Genomic DNA, 16,068 nt, shown 5'->3' on the forward strand with positions numbered 1-16,068 from the left:
GTTTAAGCCAAGCCTCTAACCCACTTTGTCCTAGCAAACCGTTGTTTGGCTATGTTACCGCTTTGCTCAGCCCCACTTATAGCGTTGTTAGTTGCAGGTGAAGATTGGAGCTTGTTCCATGTTGGAACATGGATATTTTGTTGGGATATCACAATATCTCTTATTTAATTAATACATCTATATACTTGGTAAAGGGTGGAAGTCTCGGCCTTATGCCTGGTGTTTTGTTCCACTCTTGCCGCCCTAGTTTCCGTCATATCGGTGTTATGTTCCCGGATTTTGCGTTCCTTACGCGGTTGGGTTATAATGGGAACCCCTTGATAGTTTGCTTTGAATAAAACTCCTCCAGCAATGCCCAACCTTGGTTTTACCATTTTCACTAACAACCTACCACCTTCCCTTGGGTTCTGCAGACTCAAGGGTCATCTTTATTTTAACACCCCCGAGCCAGTGCTTCTCTAAGTGTTGGTCCGAAACGAGCTGCCTGCGGGGCCACCTCGGGGAAACTTGAGGGTTGGTTTTACTCGTAGCTAGTCTCATCTGAGTGTGCCCTGAGAACGAGATATATGCAACTCCTATTGGGATTTGTCGGCACATTCGGGCTGTGTTGCTGGACTTGTTTTACCATTGTCGAGGATGTCTTGTAACCTGGATGTCGAGCCTGATCGGATTGTCTTGGGAGAAGGAATATCCTTCGTTGACCGTGAGAGCCTATGATGGGCTAAGTTGGGACACCCCTGCAGGGATTTGAACTTTCAAAAGCCGTGCCCGCGGTTATGGGCAGATGGGAATTTGTTAATGTCCGGTTTTAGAAAACCTGAAGTTGATCTTAATTAAAATAAATCAACCGCGTGTGTAATCGTGATGGTCTCTTCTCGGCGGAGTCCGGGAAGTGAACACGGTGTTGGAGTTATGCTTGACGTAGGTTGTTCTAGGATCACTTCTTGATCATAGTATTATGGACCGTGCCTTGCCTTCTCTTCTCGCTCTCATATGCGTATGTTTAGCCACCATATATGCTAGTCGCTTGCTGCAGCTCCACCTCATACCTTTTACCCTTCCTATAAGCTTAAATAGTCTCGATCGCGAGGGTGTGAGATTGTTGAGTCCCCGTGACTCACAGATACTTCCAAAAACCAGTTGCAGGTGCCGATGTTATCGTGCAGGTGACGCAACCGAGCTCAAGGAGGAGCTCGAAGAAGTTCGTGTTCGTTATGGTGTTCCGTTTCCAGTTGATCAGTAGTGGAGCCCAGTTGGGATGATTGGGGATCTGTGTAGCACTTGGGGTAGTCTTCTTTTATTTTGGTTCCGTAGTCGGACATTGATTGTATCTGGATGATGAAATGCTTTATTCATGTATTGTGTGAAGTGGCGATTGTAAGCCAACTATGTATCTCTTTCCCTTATTTATTACATGGGTTGTTGTGAAGATTACCTCACTTGCCACATTGCTTTCAATGCGGTTATGCCTCTAAGTCATGCTTCGACACGTGGGATATATAGCCACATCGAGGGCGTTACAAGTTGGTAATCAGAGCCTTCCCCAACCTTAGGAGCCCCCTTGCTTGATCGAATCGTCGGCGTTGTTGAGTCTCGAAAAATGTTTTGAGTCATTTAGGAATTTTATATATATCGGAGAGTTAGGACTTCTTTTTACTCCTCAGTCCCTTCGTCGCTCTGGTGAGGCATCCTGACGTAGAGTTTTGACTCTTCTCTTCTCAAATTTCACTAAAAAAAAATTTAGGATCACGCAGGTATCTTGGAATCGTTCCGATAGTTTTGTGATGAGAACATTGTTCTTGGTGCCTCCTATCATTTAGGGGTTGTGGCAGTGTCCCGGGGAGTTGAGCTTCGAGGTGTTGTCGTCACAATTTTATCGTTGCAGTTCTGGAATACCTGAGTTTAGTTTTGCCGACATCGAAAATCTCTTTTATGCAGTTGTTGGTGAGATAACCTCGACGCCACCCAGTACTGGGGCGGGAGTTTGGGAGTATTGCCATAACTTGTATAATGGATGCTTTTCGAAGGTTGAGGTAGATGATTTCCGAAGGTTTCTTGGTTATGTGTTGAAGGATGGATACATCTGGATGTAGGATTTGCTAGTTTGGGAGAGATATTATGCTTCCCCTGTATCCCAACACCTGATTGCATAACCAAAAATTTCGGGAGTTTATAAGTGGGAATTCAAGTAGTTCTTAGGATTTCTTTCCGATAGATGTATGATTTGAAATTGGGGTTCGACGTCTAGTGGTCCGCCTATTCGCAGTTGGTTTTATAGTGGTCTTGTTGTGTCTTAAAGAGTCCTTGGCTATGCCGACTCGGGGACGCTTCGTATGTCATGTGCACTGCCTTGTACATGATGGTTCTGTACGATCGAGCCCGTGTAGGCCCCACCACGAAAACTTCAGACGAAATCTCTATCATATGTTTGTTCCGGCTTATTCTGCAAGCCAATCCTTTGTTTTGTTTTGTTTTGAGTTGTGGTATTCGAGTTGCTTCGAAGTCAAGTGTTGATTCCATACCTTCCCTAAGCGGTGTTCTCATACTTCTTTGTGGATGCTAATCCTTCTTGATCATCGAGTTTGTCATTTCAATTTCTTCTCAACCGGTGTGCTCCTCTTCAAGTGGATCCGTTCATTTCAACATCCGCAAGATCAAGTATCAGTCCTTCTCAACGTTGTTTGTCTCATCCGTTCTAAGTTGTCTTTGTTATTCCCCCCCCCCCCCCCCCTTTTTTTTCTTCAAGGACTCATATATCTTAATCAAAGTATCAATTTTATTCATGTGAAGACTCTTCATTCTTGTCTTTGAATGTTCTTATCCGGTGATTCTCAGGAAGATACTAACGGAGCTTAAAGTTCATCATTCTTCATTTCTTCTATCTTCTCCAGTGGATTCAAATCAAGCTTTTGGTGTTGATCATATCCTTTTTCCTCGTTCCAAATACCTTATCATACCGGTGCACCTCTTAATCATCCACTTCTCGCCATTCATTTGTTCTGGAGTGCTCAAGATATCTCGAAGATTCATGTTTCCACTCTGCTTTCGTTCAAGCTCTTTCGAGGTTGTTATCTCATTCAAGCTATTGTATTCAACCGGTGATATCTCCTTTGTCAAGTAATCATATCAATGGTGTTTTCTTTTGAGTGGACCCTAACCCACAGGTCTTTTCCAGGATCTTACCTGGCTCTTCTATTTTCTTGGAGCTTTCCTTAAATTCTTTTCAAAGTTTGACGTAAGAATGATTTTGTCATCAGTCAGATGTATTTTCTCCAAGATCTTTCAAAAACTTTTCATCTTTGGCTCAACCTCTCCTCTTTTAATCATTCTGGAGTGTCTCAACGATTCATGGTGGTGTTTCTCGTAATAATTCTCAGGTTTTGAAGACCGAAGAAGACTTTTCCTCCATATCTATCCGTTCTCTCTGAGATTCGAGATTCTAGTTCGAGCCTATCCTCTGAAAAATTGTTTTCAATTGTGACAAATCTTTTCACCCTTCCGGAGCAATTCAAGAGTGTTCTCAGTTTGTTATCCGGAGTCGATCAATTTAGGTTTATTCATTCTCAGCTTTCAGTTGTCATTCTCCAATCTTACCGGTGCATCGCTCAAATATCCTCTAATCAGCTCATGATCTATTCATTCTCTTGTATCTAAATTCCTTCAAGTATCTTCTTTCGTTTTCCAATTCTGCTCGGTGAATTTGTGCTCTTGCTATTCTCATGTTCAATTCTTACGGTGGTTCTTCCAAGTTTCTGCTTCCTTCCTTTATCATATAAATGCATTCGTGCTTTCCAAATTCTACCGGTGGATCGTTGAAGACCTTCTCAAGCTTAAGTTATACCTCTCTTTAATCCTTTCCACGAGAATAAGTAGTATGCCAAATCCGTTGATTGTCATCAATTTAATTGATGAAGGTTCAGCATAATGTAATACTTATTCTTGTTTCAACCAAGTGATTAATTCCTTATTCCGGAGGTTCATCAAAATTCTTGATTTCTTTTATTCATCTTTCTTTCCTGGAGTTCCAAGCTCTGATTATCACGGAGATCCATCTAAATCATTGCAAGGATTCACCTTGTGTTTTCAACTTCTCTTTCCTTCCGTTTGATCATTCTTTTGTTTAACGGAGTTCTTCATGAAGGTTCTACATGATGGTTGATCAAGGATTTAATTCCTTCTCCAAGCGTTCATCAACATTCTTTTCTAGGGAGCTCAAGTTTTTCTTCATCTTGCAATCCGAGTCCAATTCTTTCTACGTATCATTAGAGGTGGTATTATGTCATTCTTGATAATTTGAGTTCACGTTTCATGATTCACATGTTGTTAAGAATGAGGTATTTTAAATCCATCAACCTCTTCATTGGAGTTATTTTGGGTTACATTTCACCAAAAGCTTTCCCTAAGGATTAATGCTATTAATGGTGATAATATATGATCCAAGTTCTGCATTTATCCTCCCGGTGAAATAGTTTCTCGTCTTCTTGTTCATTTCAATCCAATCTTTTGTTTCCGTTAGTGGCAGAATTTCACCTGTTAGTTTTGAGATGTTCTCCATAAGTCCACTACAACCTTGCTCTTTTCGTTGTTGGTTTTCCAACAACTCCGTTAGTCCCTTCTCATAAGGATGCCTTTTCAAGCTCTGTTGTGGCAGAAGCTGGCATTGTCTTCTCCATTCTTTTCTTTCAGTTATCTATCTTCTATTTCTTTCTTCCGGAGGCCTTGTGATGTTGCTCTTTTCAATCATCATCTCGAATTGTGAAGATCGTGTTCTTTTTGTGCTTATCCATTTAATCAGGGTGTTGTGCCCTCTACTAAAGTTCTTTTCATCTTATCAAGCTTCATATCACTTTTCAACTGGAGTTCTGCCCGAGATTATTCTTCTTTGATCTTTGTTTATCTCAACCAGAGTGGTTTCAATTCCTTTTCTTTTCTATCGGAGTGCTGCCTGAAGTTGTTCTTCCTTGTTCCTCTTTTCTAATGGAGTGTTTTTCAACTTCGTCATCTCCTTTGTATTCTTTTCTCAAATTGGATTAACCTTTGCAAGGTTCTTTGATTTCACTCGTTTTTCAAAGGAGCAACTTAGTTTTACCTCTTCTCTTTCTCTTCTGTTTTTCCCTCCGGTGCCATTCTAGATCTTGGGACGAGATCCTCTCGTAGTGGTGGAGTGTTGTAACGCCCCAAGACCGATGTGCCAGGTGTCCTCCAGTTATTCGCTATTGTTTCCTTGTCATTGCTTGCGTGTCATGCATTGCATATCATGTCATCATGTGCATTTCATTTGCATACATGTTCGCCTCATGCATCCGAGCATTTTCCCCGTTGTCCGTTTTGCAATCCGGCGCTCCTATGTCACCCGTTGTCCCTTTCTACCTCTTTTCATGTGCGGGTGTTAAACATTTCCGGATTGGACCGAAACTTTTCATGTGGCCTTGGTTCACTACCGGTAGACCGCCTGTCAAGTTTCGTGCCATTTGGACTTCGTTTGATACTCCAACGGTTAACCGAGGGACCGAAAAGGCCTCTTGTGTGTTGCAGCCCAACACCCCTCCAAAGTGGCCCAAAACCCACCTAAACCCCCTACATCATCTCGGTCGTTCGATCACGATCGCGTGGCCGCAAACCGCACCTCATTTGGACTCTCCTAGCTCCCTCTACCTCTATATAAAGGCCTTCTTCCCAAAAATCCGGGTCTCCTCCACCCCTAACCCTAATTTTTCCATCGCGCGCCGTCGGACAATGTCCACCCTGGCCAGACAACCGCCACCGCCGAACCGCGCCTATGGCAAGCCGCCACCTGTCCCTCCGCCGCCGCGGGCCCACGGGGCCCGGTCGACGCGCGCCACCGATCCCGCTTGCCCTCTGCTCCCCGCCGCCTAGCGCCTCCCTGCCGGCGACCATCGGCGCCTGCGCCTCGCCTCCCGCTCGCCGGAGCTCCTCTCCGCCGCCGCCGCACCACCGCGTGCCGCGCCGCCGCCGCATCCATTCGCACCACCCAGCGCCGCCCGCGCCCTCTCACCGAGGCGCGCCCAGCCGCCACCACCGTCTCCGGCCGCCGCCGGGCCACCGCCTCCACCGCGCGGCTCGCCGGCATCCTTCGCCGTCGCCGCGCCGGTCGTCTCCACTCGCCGGCATCCACCGTCTCCGGCGCCCCGCCGCCCCCCTCCGCCTCCTCGCGCCTTCCCCCGGCGAGATCCGGTCCGGATCCGCTATGCGCGCCCGTCCCCGGCCTTCTCCGGCCATCCTCGTCTCCCGCGCCGCCGTTGACTTTTGCTCCGAGGTGGTGATATGTCTGCTAAGTCCTGAGGATTTCAGTATTTTTTTGCATATTTCATAGCATCGTATCTCTGCATCCGTAGCTTCAATTCGTGCGTGTAGCATATCAAAATGTTTGTCTCGACGAGTACATCATTTTGTCTCATTGCATCATTTTTATTTGAGCTCATCCTGATGCCCGAAATGCTGTTGGAAGAGGGCTATGTGAGGAATTTGTCAGATCTGTTTCAGCAAATGGCATTTTGTCATTTTTTTCCATGATTAATGTGTGCATGATATGATCCTGAGCTCTACATGTGTTTTGTAGAATGCCATGCCATCTTTACAGAGGTGCTTGCCATGTATTTTTGTGATATTTGTGGTGACTAGCACAAGCTTGCAAAGTAGCGTAATCGGTAATGCTGATTTCAGGGACTTAGAATTTCACTAAGTCCTTGTCCTGTTTTTGTCGTTATGCCATATGTTCATGTTGTTTCCTAGTGATCCGTGCCTCTTTTGAGGATGCTCAGTAAGGATGTTTTGTTAAAATTGTGGTTCTCTATCCATCCATGTCTTTGTTTGCATTTATGGAGCACCCTAGCTTGAGTCAATCGAGCTCTACTTTTGCTATAAAATGTTCCTGGCAGATTGTTAACATGTTTAGCGATTTTGCCGAGGTTGTTGTTATTAATCCGTGCATGCTATGTTGTTGTTCTTGCCATGTATATCTTCTATGCCATGTCTTCTTGATGGGTGTATGCTTAGTTTGTCATGTCATGCTTCGTAGTGAGTACATCGAGCACGTAAACATGCCTACTTGTTAACTGTTTTGCATGCTCCATTTTTTCACTAAGTCTGAATCTGTTTATGTTTGTGCTATGTTCACATGCTTGCAATTGTATTTTCTGATCCCTTTTGGCTCAAGGTCACTCAGGGACTTTTGTTAAGTTCTTTGAGTAACTTCATTCCATGCCTTTATTTGCCATGATAAGTTCTTGTAGCATGTAGTTTTCATGCTCTAAAGTGTGCTTCCTGATGATAAATTCCAGACTTGTGTTAATTTCACTAAGTGTGAAACCTGTTATCACTTGCTCTTTTGCCATGCTTTTTTAAACCTGTTAATCGATGAATTAGCCGTAGCTCAGTGTTCATATTTTGTAAAGCTTCTTGAGTGGATTCCTTCCATGTATTTTGTTGCCATGTTTGAGTGATGTAGCGTATTTATCTTGATGAATTTAGAAGGCTACTTGCTGCTAATCGCAGACCGGTGCCATATTTGTTTTTCTTGCCATTTCCAAACCGTGCATCCGATTCCGGTGATCTTTATATTGATTTCAACCAAAATCACCTCCCCTTTCCAGTGGCACTCTTGATTGTATCTGGATGATGAAATGCTTTATTCATGTATTGTGTGAAGTGGCGATTGTAAGGCAACTATGTATCTCTTTCCCTTATTTATTACATGGGTTGTTGTGAAGATTACCTCACTTGCGACATTGCTTTCAATGTGGTTATGCCTCTAAGTCGTGCTTCGACACGTGGGAGATATAGCCGCATCAAGGGCATTACAAGTTGGTAATCAGAGCCTTCCCCGACCTTAGGAGCCCCCCTGCTTGATCGAATCGTTGGCGTTGTTGAGTCTCGAAAAATGTTTTGAGTCATTTAGGAATTATATATATCGGAGAGTTAGGACTTCTTTTTACTCCTGAATCCCTTCGTCGCTCTGGTGAGGCATCCTGACGTAGAGTTTTGACTCTTCTCTTCTCAAATTTCACTAAAAAAAATTTAGGATCACGCGGGTATCTTGGAATCGTTCCGATAGTTTTGTGACGAGAACATTGATCTTAGTGCCTCCTGTCATTTAGGGGTTGTGGCAGTGTCCCGGGGATTTGAGATTCGAGGTGTTGTCGTCACAATTTTATTGTTGCAGTTCTGGAATACCTGAGTTTAGTTTCACCGACATCGAAAATCTCTTTTATGCAGTTGTTGGTGAGATAACCTCGACGCCACCCAGTACTGGGGCGGGAGTTTGGGAGTATTGCCATAACTTGTATAATGGATGCTTTTCGAAGGTTGAGGTAGATGATTTCCGAAGGTTTCTTGGTTATGTGTTGAAGGATGGATACATCTGGATGTAGGATTTGCTAGTTTGGGTGAGATATTATGCTTCCCCTGTATCCCAACACCTGATTGCATAACCGGAAAATTTCGCGAGTTTATAAGTGGGAATTCAAGTAGTTCTTAGGATTTCTATGATTTGAAATTGGGGTTCGACGTCTAGTGGTCCGCCTATTCACGGTTGGTTTTACAGTGGTCTCGTTGTGTCTTAAAGAGTCCTTGGCTATGCCGACTCGGGACGCTTCGTATGTCATGTGCACTGCCTTGTACATGATGGTGCTGTACGATCGAGCCCGTGTAGGCCCCACCACTAAAACTTTGGATGAAATCTCTATCATATGTTTGTTTCGGCTTATTCTACAAGCCAATCCTTTGTTTTGTTTTGAGTTGTGGTATTCGAGTTGCTTCGAAGTCAAGTGTTGATTCCATACCTTCCCTAAGTGGTGTTCTCATACTTCTTTGTGGATGCTAATCCTTCTTGATCATCGAGTTTGTCATTTCAATTTCTTCTCAACCGGTGTGCTCCTCTTCAAGTGGATCCGTTCATTTCAACATCCGCAAGATCAAGTATCAGTCCTTCTCAACGTTGTTTGTCTCATCCATTCTAAGTTGTCTTTGTTATCCCCCCCCCCCCCCCCTTTTTTTTTCGAGGACTCATATATCTTAATCAAAGTATCCATTTTATTCATGTGAATACTCTTCATTCTTGTCTTTGAATGTTCTTATCCGGTGATTCTCAGGAAGATACTAACGGAGCTTCAAGTTCATCATTCTTCATTTCTTCTATCTTCTCCGGTGGATTCAAATCAAGCTTTTGGTGTTCATCATATCCTTTTTCCTCGTTTCAAATACCTTCTCATACCGGTGCACCTCTTAATCATCCACTTCTCACCATTCATTTGTTCTAGAGTGCTCAAGATATCTCGAAGATTTGTGTTTCTACCCTGCTTTCGTTCAAGCTCTTTCGAGGTTGTTATCTCATTCAAGCTATTTTATTCAACCGGTGATATCTCCTTTGTCAAGTAATCATATCAATGGTGTTTTCTTTTGAGTGGGCCCTAACCCACAGGTCTTTTTCCAGGATCTTACCTGACTCTTCTATTTTCTCGGAGCTTTCCTCAAATTCTTTTCAAAGTTTGACGCAAGAATGATTTTGTCATCAGTCACATGTATTTTCTCCAAGATCTTTCAAACACTTCTCATCTTTGGATCAACCTCTCCTCTTTTAATCATTCCGGAGTGTCTCTATGATTCATCTTGGTGTTTCTCGTAATAATTCTCAGGTTTTGAAGACCGAAGAAGACTTTTCCTCCATATCTATCCGTTCTCTCAGAGATTCGAGATTCTAGTTCGAGCCTATCCTCTCAAAAATTGTTTTCAATTGTGACAAATCTTTTCATCCTTCCAGAGCAATTCAAGAGTGTTCTCAGTTTGTTATCCGGAGTCGATCAGTTTAGGTTTATTCATTCTCAGCTTTTAGTTGTCATTCTCCAATCTTACCGGTGCATCGCTCAAATATCCTCTAATCAGCTCGTGATCTATTCGTTCTCTTGTATCTAAATTCCTTCAAGTATCTTCTTTCGTTTTCCAATTCTTCTCGGTGAATTTGTGCTCTTGCTATTATCATGTTCAATTCTTACGGTGGTTCTTCCAAGTTTCTTCTTCCTTCGTTTAGCATATAAATGCATTCATGCGTTCCAAATTCTGCCAGTGGATCGTTGAAGACCTTCTCAAGCTTAAGTTATACCTCTCTTTAATCGTTTCCACGAGAATAAGTAGTATGCCAAATCCGTTGATTTTCATCAATTTAATTGATGAAGGATAAGCATAATGTAATACTTATTCTTGTTTCAACCAAGTGATTAATTCCTTATTTCGGAGGTTCATCAAAATTCTTGATTTCTTTTATTCATCTTTCTTGCCCAGAGTTCCAAGCTCTAATTATCACGGAGATCCATCTAAATCATTGCAAGGATTCACCTTGTGTTTTCAACTTCTCTTTCCTTCCGTTTGATCATTCTTTTGTTTAACGGAGTTCTTCATGAAGGTTCTACATGATGGTTGATCAAGGATTTAATTCCTTCTCCAAGCGTTCATCAACATTCTTTTCTAGGGAGCTCAAGTTTTTCTTCATCTTGCAATCCGGAGTCCAATTCTTTCTACGTATCATTAGAGGTGGTATTATGTCATTCTTGATAATTTGAGTTCACGTTTCATGATTCACATGTTGTTAAGAATGAGGTATTTTAAATCCATCAACCTCTTCGTTGGAGTTATCTTGGGTTATATTTCACCAAAAGCTTCCCTAAGGATTAATGCTATTAATGGTGATAATATATGATCCAAGTTCTGCATTTATCCTCCCGGTGAAATAGTTTCTCGTCTTCTTGTTCATTTCAATCCAATCTTTTGTTTCCGTTAGTGGCAGAATTTCACCTCTTAGTTTTGAGATGTTCTCCATAAGTCCACTACAACCTTGCTCTTTTCATTGTTGGTTTTCCAACAACTCCGTTAGACCCTTCTCATAAGGATGCCTTTTCAAGCTCTGTTGTGGCAGAAGCTGGCATTGCCTTCTCCATTCTTTTCTTTCAATTATCTATCTTCTATTTCTTTCTTCCGGAGGCCTTGTGATGTTGCTCTTTTCAATCATCATCTCGAATTGTGAAGATCATGTTCTTTTCGTGCTTATCCATTTAACCGGGGTGTTGTGCCCTCTGCTAAAGTTCGTGCTTATCTCTTTCCCTTATTTATTACATGGGTTGTTGTGAAGATTACCTCACTTGCAACATTGCTTTCAATGCGGTTATGCCTCTAAGTCATGCTTCGACACGTGGGAGATATAGCTGCATCGAGGGCGTTACAGCCTCGCTACTTGATGTAATATCAAACCTATGGTTCCGCTAGCATCAATAAAGCGGTTGTTTTCTATACCAAGTTGTTGTGTGTTGCTAGAAGATTTGATCTCTGGGCTGGCAATGCAAGGTAAACCGGTTGCTTTGAGCCGGGGAGCCACAACGCTTAGTATCACAGCCGCGCTAACTATAGGATAGGCTAGCCCGCCGCCTTGTTAGTTGAACAGTAGCTGGTTTAGTTTTGAGCGCCGATAGTAATAGCAATTGGTTGCTGCATTGCATGCATTCTATTTATTGTTGTTGCTAACCGTGTAATGATTGTGAATGTAGATGGCTCCGGTTCCGTACCTGTACTAGTCCGAGCCAGCACCCTACACCTCGCCGCATCTGCTACAAAACGTGTGGCGTCGACTCTACCTAGATGGTGCTGATCCAGTGTACCAGGTGTATCAGGAGCATCTGGTTGGCTCGTTGTATGAGTATTACGTAGAGGGCACTTTACACCACAGTTCCCCTTCCGGCGCTTACACTCGTTCCTCTAAGGGTGGTTTCGCTTCCACGCCATCTCAGGCCATCCAGTTTGCTGCACTCGAAGCTCTTGTAGACCTGCGCTACAATGAGGTTTGCATGCAGACTCACCCAGGTTTCTACTTCTACCGCCTCTGCATGTGAACGGGCGTATCCTCTTCCTTTTTATTGATCCGGCGTGCGATCGTCCTTCTAGCCACCTTTCTCGCTATATCACCGCCAGTTATCCCTTGATCTATGAGTTGGCCCGAGAGTTAACCCGAGCCCGTATAGCTCTTGCTGCTGCTCGGAATAGGAACCCTCCACCTACTATTAGATTTACCCCGTTCGTTCCTCCAGCCTCTGTTTCACCTGCGACTCCTGTGACCACTCAGAGTACCATGACATCTTTGGCAGTGACTCCTCGTAGTGCCCCTGCTGCGTGGGCTTCCCTTATCGCTACTCTTGCAGCCCCTATGCTCCAGACTCACCCCGCACCTGCCCCCGAGGGAGAGTCCTCGAGGCAGCGCCGTCATGTCACTTTTAACCTGGAGGTTTCCACTATCAATTCAGGATCTGAGTCTGGTTCAGGAGAGAACCCTGCAAGACCACTAGAGCACTAGATCGACAGAGTATCCGCAATTGTCATGAGGTTGATGTATGGATGTAGTCATATGTGTCATGATGTTTTGTTTCATGTATGAGAGTAGTCAGACTCTTCGTTATGTTTACCTTTCATGTATGAGTCTATGTATAATTATGTTGGAACTTTTTATTATTCGCCCTGGTTTCGATGTTTTTTTTTCGGGTTTGTCCCTGGCTTTTCTTCCCATTTTTGGATATTGCTCATCTCGGTTGCTTTATATTTGGAAAAACAAACAATAGGATGACACGGGGAGGCAGCAGCAGTCACGCTTGTGAGGATGCCCCTGTTTGTCACTCGGCAAGACAGGTAGGACATTCCCCCGAGCCGTATTCGCCACCACCGCCTCCACCGCCACATCCGCCATCCACTGAACAAATCATGCGCATGTTCGAAGAAATAAGAAACAACAATCTGATTGAGTTATTGAAAAGTGTGCAAGCTATGGTTGGGCAGAATGGTCATCACTCCAAGCTGTCAGATTTTCAAAGGACCAAGCCTCCCAGTTTCAGTCAAGTTATCGATCCTTTGGAAGCCAATGATTGGTTGCGGACTATTGAGAAAAATCTTGTGATTGCTTGCACTGAAGAAGCTGACAAGGTTCTGTTTGCTACACACTATCTTGAGGGAGCTGCCACTATATGGTGGGATAATGCTAAAGCTATGTGGCATGTAGACGAAGAAATCACTTCGACTAAATTAAAGGACCGTTTCCGCAAGTACCGTATTCCGGCCGGTATTATGAAGGCCAAGCAATGTGAATTCCTCGCTCTCACCCAAGGAAGCCTGTCAGTAAGTGAGTACCTGCATAAGTTCAACTATTTGGCCCGTTATTCTCTCTATGATGTGGCCACAGAAGAAAGAAAGATCGACAGATTTCTTGGAGGACTAAATCAACACCTCAGGTGCACTCTTAGTATGCTTGACTTTCCGGATTTCTAGACTCTGGTAAACAAAGCCCTCATTGTAGAAAGAGAGCACAAGCTTGTGCACGACAATAAGCCCGCTAATAATGGTCATAAGCGCATGTTCGAGCCTAAGAAGGATTGACAGCCAGTGCAGAAGGCTCATACCTGGCAGCAGACTAAGGTTGAGTACAATCCCAATTGGCAGCAGAACATGAACAAGACCACTACTCAAGTTAAGAATGTCGTAACCAGTCCGGTGCGCGAAGAATGCCAGCGCAACAATATGTGTTTTAATTGTGGGCAAACCGGACATTATGCAAGACAATGCCCCAAGAGCGGCAAATCCAATGCTCGATTCAGGCCGCAAGTCAACCACATGGGGCCATATCCTGGCCAGAAGACCATCCAAGGGCAAGTTCACCACCTCTCCATAGACGAAGCCCAAGATGACCCGGAAGTCATCATTGGTATGTTTCCTGTTAATAGCATACCTGCAACAATTTTATTTGACTCTGGGGCTTCGCACTCTTTTATTTCACGGAGTTTTGTTGCCCAAAACAAGTTTCCTTGCTCGATTTTGGGAAAGAGTGTGATGGTACAATCCCCGGGATCCGTGCTCAGAAGCAATCTAGTCTGTCGCAATTTAGAGATTGGCCTCAAGGGGGTCATCTTGCCAGCTTCTTTGATAGTTATTGAGTCTGCCAAATTGAATATTATTTTTTGAATGAACTGGCTGACCCGGCATCAAGTGTGCATCAACTGTGCAACCTGAGAAGTCACATTGACAAGTCAGGAACGTCAGACTACGAAATTCTTTGCTCGAAGAAGCATACCCAAGAAAGGCATGGTCTTCACCGCTGTAGCTGAAGAATTGGAACTAATTCCTGTGGCACTGAGTTTCTAGAAGTATTCCCCAAGGAATTACCAGGAATGCCACCCGATCGAGAGCTTGACTTTGCAATTGATCTTGTGCCCGGGACCACACCATTAGACAAGAAGTATTATCAGATGCCTTCCTCAGAATTAGTGGAATTAAAGAAACAGCTTGATGAGATGCTTCAGAAAGGACACATCCGTCCAAGCTCTTCACCTTGGGGATCAACCGTAATATTCATGGACAAGAAAGATGGTAGTCTCCAAATGTGTGTGGATTACCGTCAGCTGAATGATGTCACTATCAAGAACAAATATCCACTACCGAGGATTGATGATTTGTTCGATCAACTCAGTGGGGCAAAAGTATTCTCCAAGATCGATTGAGGACTGGATACCACCAGCTCAAAATCAAGAAGGAAGATATTCCTAAAACTGCATTCACTACTCGATATGGTTTTCATGAATATACAGTCATGTCTTTCGGCCTCACCAATGCCCCTGCCTTCTTCATGCATAGGATGAATAAGCTATTCATGGATTTCTTGGATAAGTTTGTGGTGGTCTTCATCGATGACATCCTCATATACTCGAAAGGTGAAGAAGAGCATAAGCAACATCTCAGAGCAGACTTGCAGAGACTCAGTGACCATCAGCTCTATGCAAAATTCAGCAAATGTGAGTTTGGCTCAAGCAAGTCAGATTTTTGGGGAATGTTCTTTCAGCAGAAGGCATAGTCGTGGATCCGAGTAAGGTAAAGGACGTGCTTGATTGGACGGCACCCACGATGGTCACTGAAATAAGGAGTTTCCTTGGATTAGCCGGTTACTACCGCCGCTTCATTGCTGCAGGATGCTGCTAACGCGACACTACGATCAGAGACCCTTCGACGAAACTGTGTGCGATGCAATAATCGTAAACGATGGTGTAAAAGAACCGTCAAAAAGGTGTAAAATGTTTGCGATGGCGGAGCCATCAAACACGATTCAGATTTTAGTTGCGTGTGCGATGTAGGGCATACGGTTCAGTCCAATGAACTATTTGTGATGAGGCAGAACAGAAGAAACGGGCAGCCGGATGAAGGCATGTGCGATATACATCATACAGTTCACTTGGATGAACTGTTTGTGATAAGGCAACACAAAAGAAACGACCAGCCAGATCAAGGTGTGTGTGATTGAGGGCATACGCTTCAGAAGGATTAGTTGTTTGCGATTAGGCAACAGAACAGAAATGGGTCAGCAAGACCAAAGTGTATGCGATTGATGGCATACACTTCACATGGATGAACTGTTTGATATTAGGCACAACAAACTGAAACAGTTAGATAGATCAACGTGTGTGCGCTAGACGGGAACACGCATTCTTATTAAAAGAAGCATGCACGATGGTAATAACAAGCGCGCACGGTTTATGGAAGAAGACGTGTGCTGACATTGCCTATTGCGGTGCACCCTATGGTGCAAATGCCATGTATGCGGCCGAGAAGGCGTATGTGCCCACGTTACACCTACCGGGAATAGTGTCACACTTATAACCGTCAGTAAATTTTGAGCATGCGTCCCATCACATTCCAAATTGCAAACCTATTCACACGGATCAAAACCTAAACTGTTTCCCACTTAGGAGCGTATTACTACTCGGTTATAAATACTACTACTCCAAGATGACTGCACATTCCACCTCAACTCCTCATCCACAAAAACAAAGTCATTCATCATCGTTCCCTTTGTGTCTGCCATGGCCAGCGTGAGTTCTGGGTCGAGAGATTGCCACCAGTGAGATGCGAGCATGGAAGCGGAAGCACGAGAGATGTCCCGCCTCGCCGCGAACGTGGCCTGCATGTCCCGCCGCGCGGCCATAGCAACACAGAGGTCCCGCCGCGCCGCCGAAGTAGCACGCAGGTCCCACCACA

This window comes from Triticum urartu, chromosome 4 (assembly GCF_003073215.2).
Source record: "Triticum urartu cultivar G1812 chromosome 4, Tu2.1, whole genome shotgun sequence".
Lineage (NCBI taxonomy): Eukaryota > Viridiplantae > Streptophyta > Magnoliopsida > Poales > Poaceae > Triticum > Triticum urartu.